Below are 12,449 nucleotides of genomic sequence, written 5' to 3'. Positions count from 1 at the left end.
CTGAATGCACTTTATGAACAAAACATCATCTAAAGTATTGCCAACATCATCTAAAGTATTGCCAACCCCATTCCAATTCTGCTAACTATGGAATACATAAACTTGGAATAAACGAACATCATACAACATGGAGCTCCATTTATTTTATAGTTAGGCTATTCCAAGATTTATTCCGTGATCGTACAACTGGGCCTTAGTATGATGTTTTGGTGTGGTAAATCTCGACACAGCCTAGTAAACGGAGAGCCACACTACATTTCTTGCACTGCCAAGTAGTTTCGCTTCTCTTTCCATTACTAGCACACACTACACATCTTTTGGTCACATACTTCTTCTTCTTCTTTTCTGGTGGTGGATGTGCATGGGAAAATGAGCCCAGTTTTTTTATTGTAATTGTAGAGTAGAACCAGCAGACGGCCAACCCCGGCTGTTGTAATCTAAAGCACCACTGTTTCTAGCAGTTGTTTCCCTATCTGAACTCTGAAGTAGGGGTAGGAATGTTTCCTTTTAGGTGAAACTTTATTGTACACCATGTAAGAATTTGAAAATACGCATATCAAATAGATAAAAAAATATCTTTCTGTAGCCCTTCACTGTTCGTCGCATTATCGGGTAAAGAGCAGTTACTTGGTCCTATAGATAAACTCCTCCCATTCCCTTCCAGTACTCGAGACTACATTCAGGTTTCTTTATCACCTCCCTGGAAACTTCTTTCCTCTTCCTTCTCAATTTACCCATTTCTTTAAAATTCGTACTTTTGTGCTTCGAAGACAAAAAAAACACATCTTTATTGTTGTTCCATTTCACACACAAAAGACTGCTCTATGACCATTCCACATATTATCCTCTCTTTAGCTTCATTGTTGTGATGTCAGGGAGCATCTCTCTTTGAATCTGTCGCACTCTTGCTATTGCATTTGTCTCTCTGTTATTTAGTCTCTGAAATAAATCTGGAGACGAGTACCAATTATCTAAAAAATATTGTGTGGACCTCATACTCATGACAATATTCACACTCGGCAGCAGAGAGGGGTTCACAATGTCATTACCCGTATAAATTCAGAAATAGTTACAGAACCAGAACTGAGACTCGAGGAGTGCTGGCAATTTCATCAAGTTCTTGTCAAGACCAATGTTTTCCCGTTTTCCTCTGGAAAATATAATTCCGAAAATTTTTTAGAATAGTGTTCAATTACAGGCCTCAATTTTAGCAATACATCGTCTTTATTTTCATCACCCACAAAATGAAGGAATTTTGAAATAAGGAAAAATCGTTCCCTGCTCATTGTTTCTCCGTAAATTGGCATCTCAATGCAACATTCTTTACTCCAGTGCAATTGAATTTGCGATTTTTTACCTGTGACATCAAAATTACTAATGCAATGTAAGCCTCAATTTCATTCTAAGTAATGGAAAACCATTTCTCACCATCCTTAGGTTTTTTCCTTCGAGATTTACTAGTTGTTTAGCAGCAAAGTCATTCGTCTCTTTAGAAATGGTGCAAAACAAAAACAATGGGTCCATGAATTAAAAAAATACACAAAGTTCAGATAGGCAAGCCGACTCGAACTTCTTTATCACAACTTCAGAGACACCACTATATGCACTGAAAGGTTACATAATGGGGGTATTTTGAGTGTTTGTCCATACACAGTCAAATTCTTTGTACAAGTTATTAGCTTTGCATGCTTGGCAGGAACTACTTCGTCACTTACACTTGCCTGCTCATCATCGGAATCTTCATTGTTATTTAAGTTTATAACACTATCACAATCACTGTGAATATTAGCATGAATTAAATTCACATTTTCTTCATCTGAACTATCACTTTCGTTATTCATTACCTTATCTATCAACTTTGAAACTCCCACTTGGTCAGATGCAACACACGATACACTCAGCATGGTAGCCTACTGACCTATACTGAAACAATTCATTAACAAAAGAAACGCTTGTAGAAAAAATACTTTAAATCAAAAGTGACAGGTCTTAGGGGATAAGAAGGACCTTCTTTAAGTAGACACATGTTTCCAGAACTCAAAAAATGTGTACATGGATGACATCTATAGACTAGGAACCAACTACAAGCAATTATAAAGAACCTTGCACATGGCGACCACAGCTCGTCAAACAATACGATTGGGTTAAAATTATATTTCACTTCTCCTATTGTTTTTACATTAAATCTATACTTTTCTTCAGACCAGATGTAATTATTTCAGAAGACGACCCTTTCAAATGATGTGCTGCTACCAATGTAGACATGTAAACATTTCAGCTTCTCCCTCCCCTATATACTGAAATGAAGTACACAAGTCTTTGGAAAATGCACGAGAACTTCAGATCACTTTTTCGGAGCAGAAAGCGATCTAAACTGGTCATTTTTTTTTTTTTTTTTTTTGCTTTAGATAGTGTGTTAAATAAATTAATTAATCAAAGAGTTTATCTTCATTGATGGTTGCATTGGCCTACACTTTGTAAAAAAAATGAATGTGTGACACTTCTTTTTAAGAGCTTAAAATGATACTAGTGAGAAAAACTACATACGAGTGGACTTTAACTTGATTATTGGCGTATTTCAATTCAAATTTTAGCCAATGCACTGGCATGATACATTTCTAATGGTATTATTTACATTAACACTGTATATGGTTTGTTGGGTCATGATCATTGCCTCCTGCATTTCACAGTGCAGATTACTGTCATCTTAATTTTCAAAACAAGTTGAAAATAAAATCAGAATTCAACAGAAATTTTCTAACACAGACTACTTAATACAGCATTACATATAAGAGTGCAGTATAAACTGAAAATATAGAAGACAGGGAGGTTTATCGAAACTGTTCTTTTGGAAGCTTACTACAAACAAAATGTTATCTGTAAACACACGTAAAAAAAATTGATTTTCATAGTTCCAATGACTTAAAGCCCGAAGATAAGTTTGCTTATTAAGATATGCACCTTTCACAAATGATGACAACTGCAACTATTTGTATTCTGAGTATCATGTACACAAAACATCTTATAATCCCTTCAAAACATTTGAAAATTAAAAAAAAAAAGATTAAATTTTAAAAGAACTACTCCTTGATAGTACTGCAAAGTTATTCAATAAGGATTAACATAATAATTAACCCAGGTCAGAAATAAAATTATGCATATCTTGCAGAAACAAAATTAATGAACATATACAAACTTATTATCACAAGTACTTGAGGATGGTAATGATGACTCCAAATGAATCTGATAATATGGTCCCACAGATGAAGCTGGAAATGTGCATAAAGAACAAGTATGACTCAATTACCATGTTAGAATATTCTCATATCAACTGAATGAAGTTGGTAAAAGAAGAGAAAGTAACCTATCGAAAATGAAAGTTATTCCAAGTAAAGAATACTGTAATTTCGAAATTAGCCAAAGTTCTTGATATTCCAAGTACTTCATTTCCTGAAAGTCCGGATGATTATAGTAAACAAGCTTATGCAGATTGTAAAGATTTTACTGTTGTAATAGAAGAAATAAAGCACACGCTTTTATCTTCAACAAAACAAAAAAACTTCGGCACCAAAAGGCTCGACAATAATTAAGAAAACTGCCAAAGAATTTTCTGTTTCCAAATACATGATAAACCAAGTCCAAACACTGACGAAAGAAAATGGAATTCTTGTGAGCCTGGAAAACATCTGAGTAAGCACTTATCTCAACAGACTATGCATGTAGCTATACCATTTTCGAAGATCATGAATTTTCTAGAATGTGTCCTGGTAAAAAAAAAATACATTTCAGTAAAAACCTCAGATTCAGAAAGAAATAAACAGTAGACGAGATTACTACGGTATACTTGTACATATTAAGCAATTGTATTTAGAAACCAAGCCATCCAACTTAAAAACTGAATTTTTAAATTTTGTTCTCTGTGCCCAAAATGGTGTGTAACAATGGAATCCAGGGACATACATTGTGCTTGTCTATGTGTCTCACCAAAATTTTAAACTGATGGCTATGGCTCTACCAGAAAAATAGTTATAAATATCTACTGGAAAATAATATATGTGAAATAGATTCTCGAAATTGTATATAGCTGCTCCAATTATTCTGGTTAAACTCACCTCCAAACTTTATGGGAAAACTCTGTCAAGAAAATTATTTGTTTTATGGAAGACAATACCACCTACCAACAATGACTATGTAAAAATCATTCCAATAATAAGTTTTGTAGGAGAATCCATTGAGAAAGTCTGCTACAAGAATTCCACTGGGAAACAATTCAGGCTACACACCATCCTTTTCTTGTGTATTTTAATGACTCATGTTTTCAAGAACTCGGAACACATTCACGTTTCTGTATAATAAACGACACACTGGTTAAAAGAAGTCTAAGAGTTCACTGTTTCTTGAAATGCATTTTATAATATCTGGCAACTTCAATTATCTAGTGGAAAAAGTGTACTATTTCAGTGATGGCACATGTTCCCAGTACAAGAATTTATAGTAATAAGTTCTCAAAACCCAGTGGTGGTTACGCTATTACAGCACTAAAGCATGTGAACTCTCAGTAAATATGTAGGAGAATAATATTCAATAAATAAATAATTATATACACAGGGTGATTCACGAACATTGTGTAATATTCTATACTAAAAGCCAGGTTATGAACTGACTAAACAGGAAGTAACTGGGAGGGCAAGAGGAAAGTGCAGATTAGAGGGTTAGCCTGTGCAGTGATGACACGTTGAGTGTGGGGAGTGGCGGGACGAAAGAGAATGGAGCTTTTCATTGGATCTCACGTGAAAATGTCGTCTGCTAACGAAAATCTGGCAACGAGATCACGGAGACAGTGTAGCCAAACTTCCCAGTTCATTTGCAATACCACGTGCATTACAAGTCGCATTTCGTACCAATGTCATTAGCTTGTGCTTTCTCAAAACAGTAATTTTAATTACTAATATTGTTGATAGTGTTATCGAGAACTATATACAGTAGTACTTGAAATAGAATAATGAATTCTCCTGCCATGGCCATGGTTAGATGGATTCATGATTGCCATGATTCCATCAAAATATTGGGAAGCAAGAAGGATGAGAGAGAGAGAGGGAGGGAGGGGGGAGGGAGGGGGAGGGAGAGAGGGAGGGAGAGAGGGAGGGAGAGGGAGAGAGAGGGAGAGAGAGAGAGGGAGAGAGAGAGGGAGAGAGAGGGAGGGAGGGAGAGGGAGGGATGGTAGGGAGGGGAAGGGAGGGGAGGGGAGAGAGGGGAGGGGGAGGGAGGGATGGAGGAGGGAGGGAGAGAGAGAGGGAGAGGGGAGAGAGGGAGGGAGAGAGATGGAGAGAGAGGGGGAGCGGGGGAGAGGGGGGAGGGGGAGAGAGAGATGATTTTGTCTGTATACAAGCATTACCGACAAAAATGTGTGAATGGAGGCATCACATCAATAGAAGAAGCAGTGCAGCAAACGGCTGAGACACTATTTGTTACTTAACTGTTCTAATTTCCATATTGTGTGTACTATAAATTAATAGTAGACCTAACAGTGTCCGAATACTCTTATTTATTTTAAACAATGGCTCAGCCAGCTCGAGTTTTTCTTTTAGATTTGTATATTTGCTTATTATCATATATTATGTGAATTAATAATAGTAATAATAATTGAATATACTCGTACATGACTCAATCAATATAAATATAAAATTAAGATCATATTCATTAAATTATTATTATTATTATTATTGATGTACAAAAATAGCTAAATAGTAAATTCGATTTATAACAACTCAAAATCAAATAAAAATTACTATAATATATCTTGATATATTTAGTTAACACTGTATTATTATTATTATTATTATTATTATTATATTATTAGGCTATTACTATTATTATTATTATTATTATCATTATTATTGAAACAATGTTCGTTTGTTTAACTAAAACGTTTGAATTCGTTAAATACTTCTTTATTATATTAATAATTGAAAACACAGCTACGACAGTTATTTTAAACACATCGGAGACAAACGCTGAAAGCGCTTGAAACTCGTGCCACTATGTGGCAACAAAGCTCAGAAAGAGAGCAACAGAACATTGCTTTCGGTTTAGTCGGCTCATAACCTGGCTTTTAGTATAGGATGTGATTTCTGGAATCATTCTGATGAAAAAAGTTCATATAAACATGTCATATTTTTTAAATTGAGTTACGCCTCCTGAATGTTAAAGATAAACGTAGGTATTATGAAGGTTTAAACATTTAAATTATTTACAACAATAGTATTGGGTGTATTATAAATTCATTAAAGAACATTCATGTTATTACTCACCTAAAAAAATCTATATTAAAGCCGGTTTTCAAAGATCCCACCTTCTGCAGCACTACATGTAACCGTCCGAGTGTTAACTGCACACGCTGCATTCCCTAACTTCCGTTGTTCCTCGGACGCTAGGTGGATAAGTTGCACCAATTCCTCTCGTGTGTTCACTCTCACGTCCCCACAAACAATAGTCTAATGGGGTCAAATAAGGAGATCTAGCTGGCCAAGGAAAAGGACTGCCACAACCTATCTAATGTCCTAGGAGGCCTTCTTATAAGTTATATTTCGGGAATATTGGCTAAGTGTTTAACAAATATATTCACTATTTTGTTTAAATATTATGTTCGTGTTCATGTATGAGTGTTAGGAAAGTGAATTTTAATTTTTATGATACAGGATTATAATAATTGTGAAGACGTCAAATTTGTGTCTATTTCATCGGTTGTTGATTGTGCCTGGTTACCATCCATTCTTTAGAAATAACTACATACTTATACACTATTGAAAAATTATTTATTATTACTGATTCTAAATCAATATTATCTACTCATTCTATACAATTAATGTGCATGAAGTCATCATTCCAGACTTATTTGCTACAGTTAGTAGTTTGGATACGCATAATATAATTACTTCATAATTTTGTGATTCCATGTCCTCTAATGAAAATATAAATGTAGTTGCTGCTGAATGCCCTGTGTGTAAGAAAATATGTAAATCTACTGCAGGTGTTAACATACATTTTGGAAAGGCACATCCTGAATATCGAAGAAGTAAAATAGTTGAACATTATTCTTCAACCAGCTCCCAACTAAATTCTCCATAGACTTCCAGCCAACCTGATCAAAATAATACTACTACAAATACTCCTCTTATACAAAACGCACCAGTTACGAATCAGCATTCGAATTCTAATTCTGTATCAGACCATACACTTCTTGAGTCTCCTGGAAACCTGTATAATGATGAAACCTTCACAGAGAACTCATCTACTAATTCTGAAAACGATCGGCGATCAAATCCTATATCTGAATGGGAAGAAAAAAATTATTAAAATGAAGTCCGAAAGAAATATTGAAGATTTTGAAACACTGCCACAGGATGTTTTTGACTTTATTGCAAATTAAATTTATGATCTGCCTGGGCCACAACATCCTGCTGTTAAATATTACAAAGCTCGCAAAGTAAGTAAGAGCATAAGCAAGCATAATTATATTGGCAAACCCAAATAGAAAATCCAAATGACAAAGAGCTCTGAATAAACAGAAGTATGAATATGAACTCACTCAATACAATTTTTACAATCAGAGGCGTAAAGTAGCTCGACAAATTTTGAATAATTTAAATAAAAAGGAAATTTTAAAATCCCTTTAAATATAATAACTGAACATTTTGAAAATGTATTTAGTACAGCAAACAACAACTCTCCTCTTCATGGTGATGTAAATAGTGAAAATGTTCCAGAAGACATAATAGTGAGTGTAGAAGATATTCATAAAGCTTTATATAAAATTAAAGCAGATACATCTCCAGGTCTGGATAAAATAACTGTTCGTGCCTTAAGACATTTAAGAACTGAGAGGTTTCTATCATTATTCGTGAATACTATTCTCCATTTTAACTATGTTCCTAAATCACTGAGGTTCACATGAACAATTTTAATACACAAAGGAGGAGATGTTAATGACGTCAAGGAGTGGAGACCTATTTCAATCTTTTCAGTAATTAGAAGAATTATTGAACGAGTTTTTGATTCAAAACTTCATTCTTACGTTATCCTAAATATTCAACAAGGATATGTAAACTTGCCAGGAACACACATTAACGCTTCTCTAGTTAATAGATGTCTTAAATCTGCTAAGTTGAAAAAGGAAGAATTGCTGCATTGTATTTTTGGACGTTTTGAAAGCTTTTGATTCGATTGGACATGAACACATTTTACGAGCTCTTAGGAATTCAAATATTCCAAAAAATTTATATTGCATAATTAAATCCTTGTTAATAGAAAACACACTACAAATAGAAACAAATGTATTTAAAAGTAAACCAACCAGAATAAAGCGTGGTGTTCCGCAAGGTTCTCCATTGTCACCTATGTTATTCAATTTGGCATTAGATTATGTACTATAAAATCTGACGGATTATGACATCAGTAAGCAGTATGGTTATGCTGTTAACACTGACCTGCCTTGCGTAAGTGCATTTGCATTTGCAGATGATTTAGCTTTAATCGGAAAAGACGAGAGATCAGCAGTTCAACTTATCAATCTGGCAGAGAGTAAGCTAGCAGAAATAGGCCTTGAAATTAATAATCCCAACAAAAGTAAATTATAATTAAAAAAGGAAAACTGTCGCCAGGAGAACTTACATCATTACGTGGGTCTGTTATTCAAAGTTTGAAGAACAAGTTAAAAAGCATCAAATACCTGGGTGTTGACTTTAATGACGAAATAAAGTTAGATAAAAAGAAAATTATAACTAATTTGTCACGTGACCTCAATAATCTCGTCCGATGCATGTTGTTAAAACCAGACCAAAAAAATGAAAATAATTAACGAATATATATGGCCAGGTCTTGTATATCACTTGCAATGCGCTCCACTCAGCCAACTTCCTGAAAATTTTTTTAAAAATATTAATAAAATTATCAGAAGAGTAATCAAGGAAATATTGTCCCTCCCAGATGACACTCCGAATGCCATGCTGTTTGGATCAAAGAACGTAAGAGGTCTTGGAATTCTGAGAGCTGAATGGGAAGCCAGTATTCAACACTATAACATCTGTAGGCGATTGGAACACATAAATGATGCACATCTACATCACATGAGAAATCTAGAAAAGGAGAAGAAAACAACTCTCACGCACCTGAAGATTGCTCTAAACAGAGTCACTCCTCAAACTAAAGGAAAACATCTCAGAGAAGTTCTCAGAAAACAATCATTCCAGTCATGGTGCCAGCTCCCACATAAAGGCAAAGGTGTTTGTACATTTGAAGAATGCCCCAAAGCCAAAGCCCAAAAGTGTCTTTCGTCCTCGGAATACATCAATGCCATCAAGATGTCTTGCAACATCACCGCAGTGAGATCTGTCCCTGGCAGAACCTTCAGTACTACCCATTGTCGCCATCCCGGCTGCAACAAGACTTGAAACACTTGGCCATGTACTGGGGTTCTGTAAGAAGGGAGAGCTACTGCGTAACAACAGACACCATTGTGCCCATACAGCAATTGCCAACCTGCTAAGAAACAGAGGATGGGAAGTACATGAGGAGATTCATTGTGTGTCTGAAGATGATTCTCATAGAAGAGTCGATATAATTTCCATCAATAGAACCCAGAAAGCAATGGTCTTGGACCCTACGATTTGCTTTGAATGAGACACGAATCAAGCACTGCAGATAAATGATGACAAGTAAGCTAAATATGTACCTTGTCTTCCATGCCTCAATGAAAAATATAGCATTTTGCTTTACAACTGGGATGTAACAGGCTTACTATTTGGAGCAAGGGGTTGTTTACCAAAATTTACATGTAATATCCTTAAATCCTATAAAATTCCCATTTATGAGGTTCAGAAGATTGTAATGGAAATTATGAAGACCTCTCTTCAAATTCTATACTATCATCTATATGTTAACACGTAAATTTTTGTTTTAATGTACAAATCGAATCATTATTTTGCTCGTTTCATTTCCCTTTATCTTTTATGTTTGTTAATTCCGGATCTCAGTGGTCAACCTCACTTGAGGACAGATGATTTGAAATAAATCTTAGTAGTTCACCACTTCCCATGAAAATACATTGTCCTCATGGTATGCAAATGGTATTTTATCCAATAATGGAGGTAATTCCTCTTGCAAAAATTGCAAGTACCTTTGCCCCGTAAAACCCTCGAAAATGTAAGGACCAATTAAATTATTGTTAATCAAACCACACCACACCACACACTATAACTGAAACTATGCTGGATCTCGTAGGAATTTTCCTCTGACCAAACATGTGAATTATGCATACTGAAAACTCCATCACGGGTAAACTGAGCTTCGTCACTGAACAAAATGAACCGATGCAACTCAATGCAATTATCCATGCACAAAATTGCATTTGTCTGGCTGAAGATGTTGAACTTGCTGTAAATGATAGGGATACATTCCCTTATCATTCAATATTCTCCCTACCCTACTTTCAGAAACACCTAGTTGTCTGGATATGCTCCTGGTACTTGTGTGAAGGCTTTTTTGTACCATATGAAGAATATTTTCGTGTTCTGCTTCATTCTTGGCAACCACACGCTCATATGCCTTCACAACACAGGAAACTGAACCAGTATCCCTCAGTGACTGAAACGTGCAAACAAAAACACCATGTAATGGCGTTCTATGATCCGGAAATCTTCAATATTCGTCCACAGAATTATTAGCATTCCAGTCACAAAAGCCATAAACATGAATCATATCTGCGTACTCGATATTGGAAAAATGAAACGGCATTTTTGTTAACACACATGGACTGAATAATAGAAAATGACTCACTACGACGGTGATCTTGCAGTATATCTGCCTGTGTGTAAGTGGTGTTGTGTGAGTTATCTCTAACCCTGATCTCTGATGTCGCGAGACTCTGAGTCGCCTATAATACCAGCTGTACTGTAACGCTCAGCACTTTGATGTTAACACTACATTTTTGGGTATGATAATATTCTCAGATGAAACAACATTTCACTTAGTGGGCAGAGTTAATTAACACAACACCCGCATTGACCATCTCGTTTTCTAGACATCACATCCCTAGATTTCTTCTTCTTTTGGAGATATATCAAGGACACTCCACTATGGTACCATATGAGTATTGTACAAATTGCAATCAAAATTTCCATCACACCTTTACCAACATGTTTGAGTGCAATTGGTGTGAGATGGAATAATGGCTTGACATCATTCACACCACTAATGGTGCTCATGTAGATATATATTAATGAGTAGTATGGAACTTTTCTAGATGGTCTTTACAGTATAATTATTCAAATGTGTGTGTTCACTTTTAAGCTCTATCATTGTAAAACCCCGGAGGTATATTATGTACACCCTGTATATTGAAGTACAATTTAATAACTGCATTATGTCATATTTTTTTCATTATCATAAAGTGCCACATGCCTTAATTTTTTTTTTTTTATGTGAGTGACCAAACGAGCTTAACTGTGTAAATATTTTTGTTAAATAAAAAAATCTATACATTGATGTTTTTATACAGGCAAATGATACTTCTAAGCCGAATTTGATGATTCTCTACATGAAAATAATAAAATTAAGGAAAATTATAGGGGAAAATGTAATAAAAACAGAAAGCTTTCATGTGGCATACCTGTAGATGACTCATAATATTAAATTAATACTTTGCCAATGCTGTTACTTTACTGACATTTGCATCCAGGGGAAAAACTGTTCAAATTGGAGATGGTGTGGTGGAAACTGTATCCAGATTTGTTTGAATTGACTTTGAATGACCCATCATTAAAATCAAATTATGAAATATAATCTATGAACAGTAGCAGCATGAAAAAAATCAATAATAAAATGAAATTAACACTAAACTCTAAATTAGTTGTTACTATGATCATATTGTGAAATACACTATATTTGGTATATACACTCCTATAGAAGTGAAGTGAAGTACAGACCCACAGGAAAGCAGACAAAAAAAAAACAACTCACAACATACAAAGCGAAGTTTATAAGAAGAACAGCAGGATAACACTACTGGACCACCAAGAAATGACGAAATATTGGATGAACTGAAAATTCAACCTATCCTGGAGTACATTCATAACTGTACAAGTCAATAGAAACACATAGACAGAATGAACACCAATAAAACGCAAAAATTGACCCAATCGTGTAACTCAAAAGGTCCTAGACATATGCAGATCTAATAAATGAGGGCTAGAGACTATAACAGGCCATTAGGCCTAACACTAGTCTGTGAATAATGATGATGATTATGATGATGATAATGACACATGAAATACAATGCAGTAGCTCTAAGTCTTGCAGTGTTTGATATCAGCTTGTACAATACGGAAAGTGAAATCTTTGTTCAATTGCTTATATTGTGTAGTTATTTTATGTTTTGCATGAAACACATAACT

General features: G+C 35.0%; 1 protein-coding gene across 6 annotated transcripts in view; it reads right to left on the bottom strand.

The window, feature by feature from the left end:
* The window catches only part of MED25 (Mediator complex subunit 25), a 247,691-nt gene that overhangs the window by 176,760 nt on the left and 58,482 nt on the right, over positions 1 to 12,449 (bottom strand). The window lies entirely within an intron of this gene.

This window comes from Periplaneta americana, chromosome 12, assembly GCF_040183065.1.
Source record: "Periplaneta americana isolate PAMFEO1 chromosome 12, P.americana_PAMFEO1_priV1, whole genome shotgun sequence".
Taxonomy (NCBI): Eukaryota; Metazoa; Arthropoda; class Insecta; order Blattodea; family Blattidae; genus Periplaneta; species Periplaneta americana.
The sequence above is the reverse complement of the archived record's forward strand: the minus strand, read 5'-3'. Positions and strand labels throughout refer to the sequence as shown.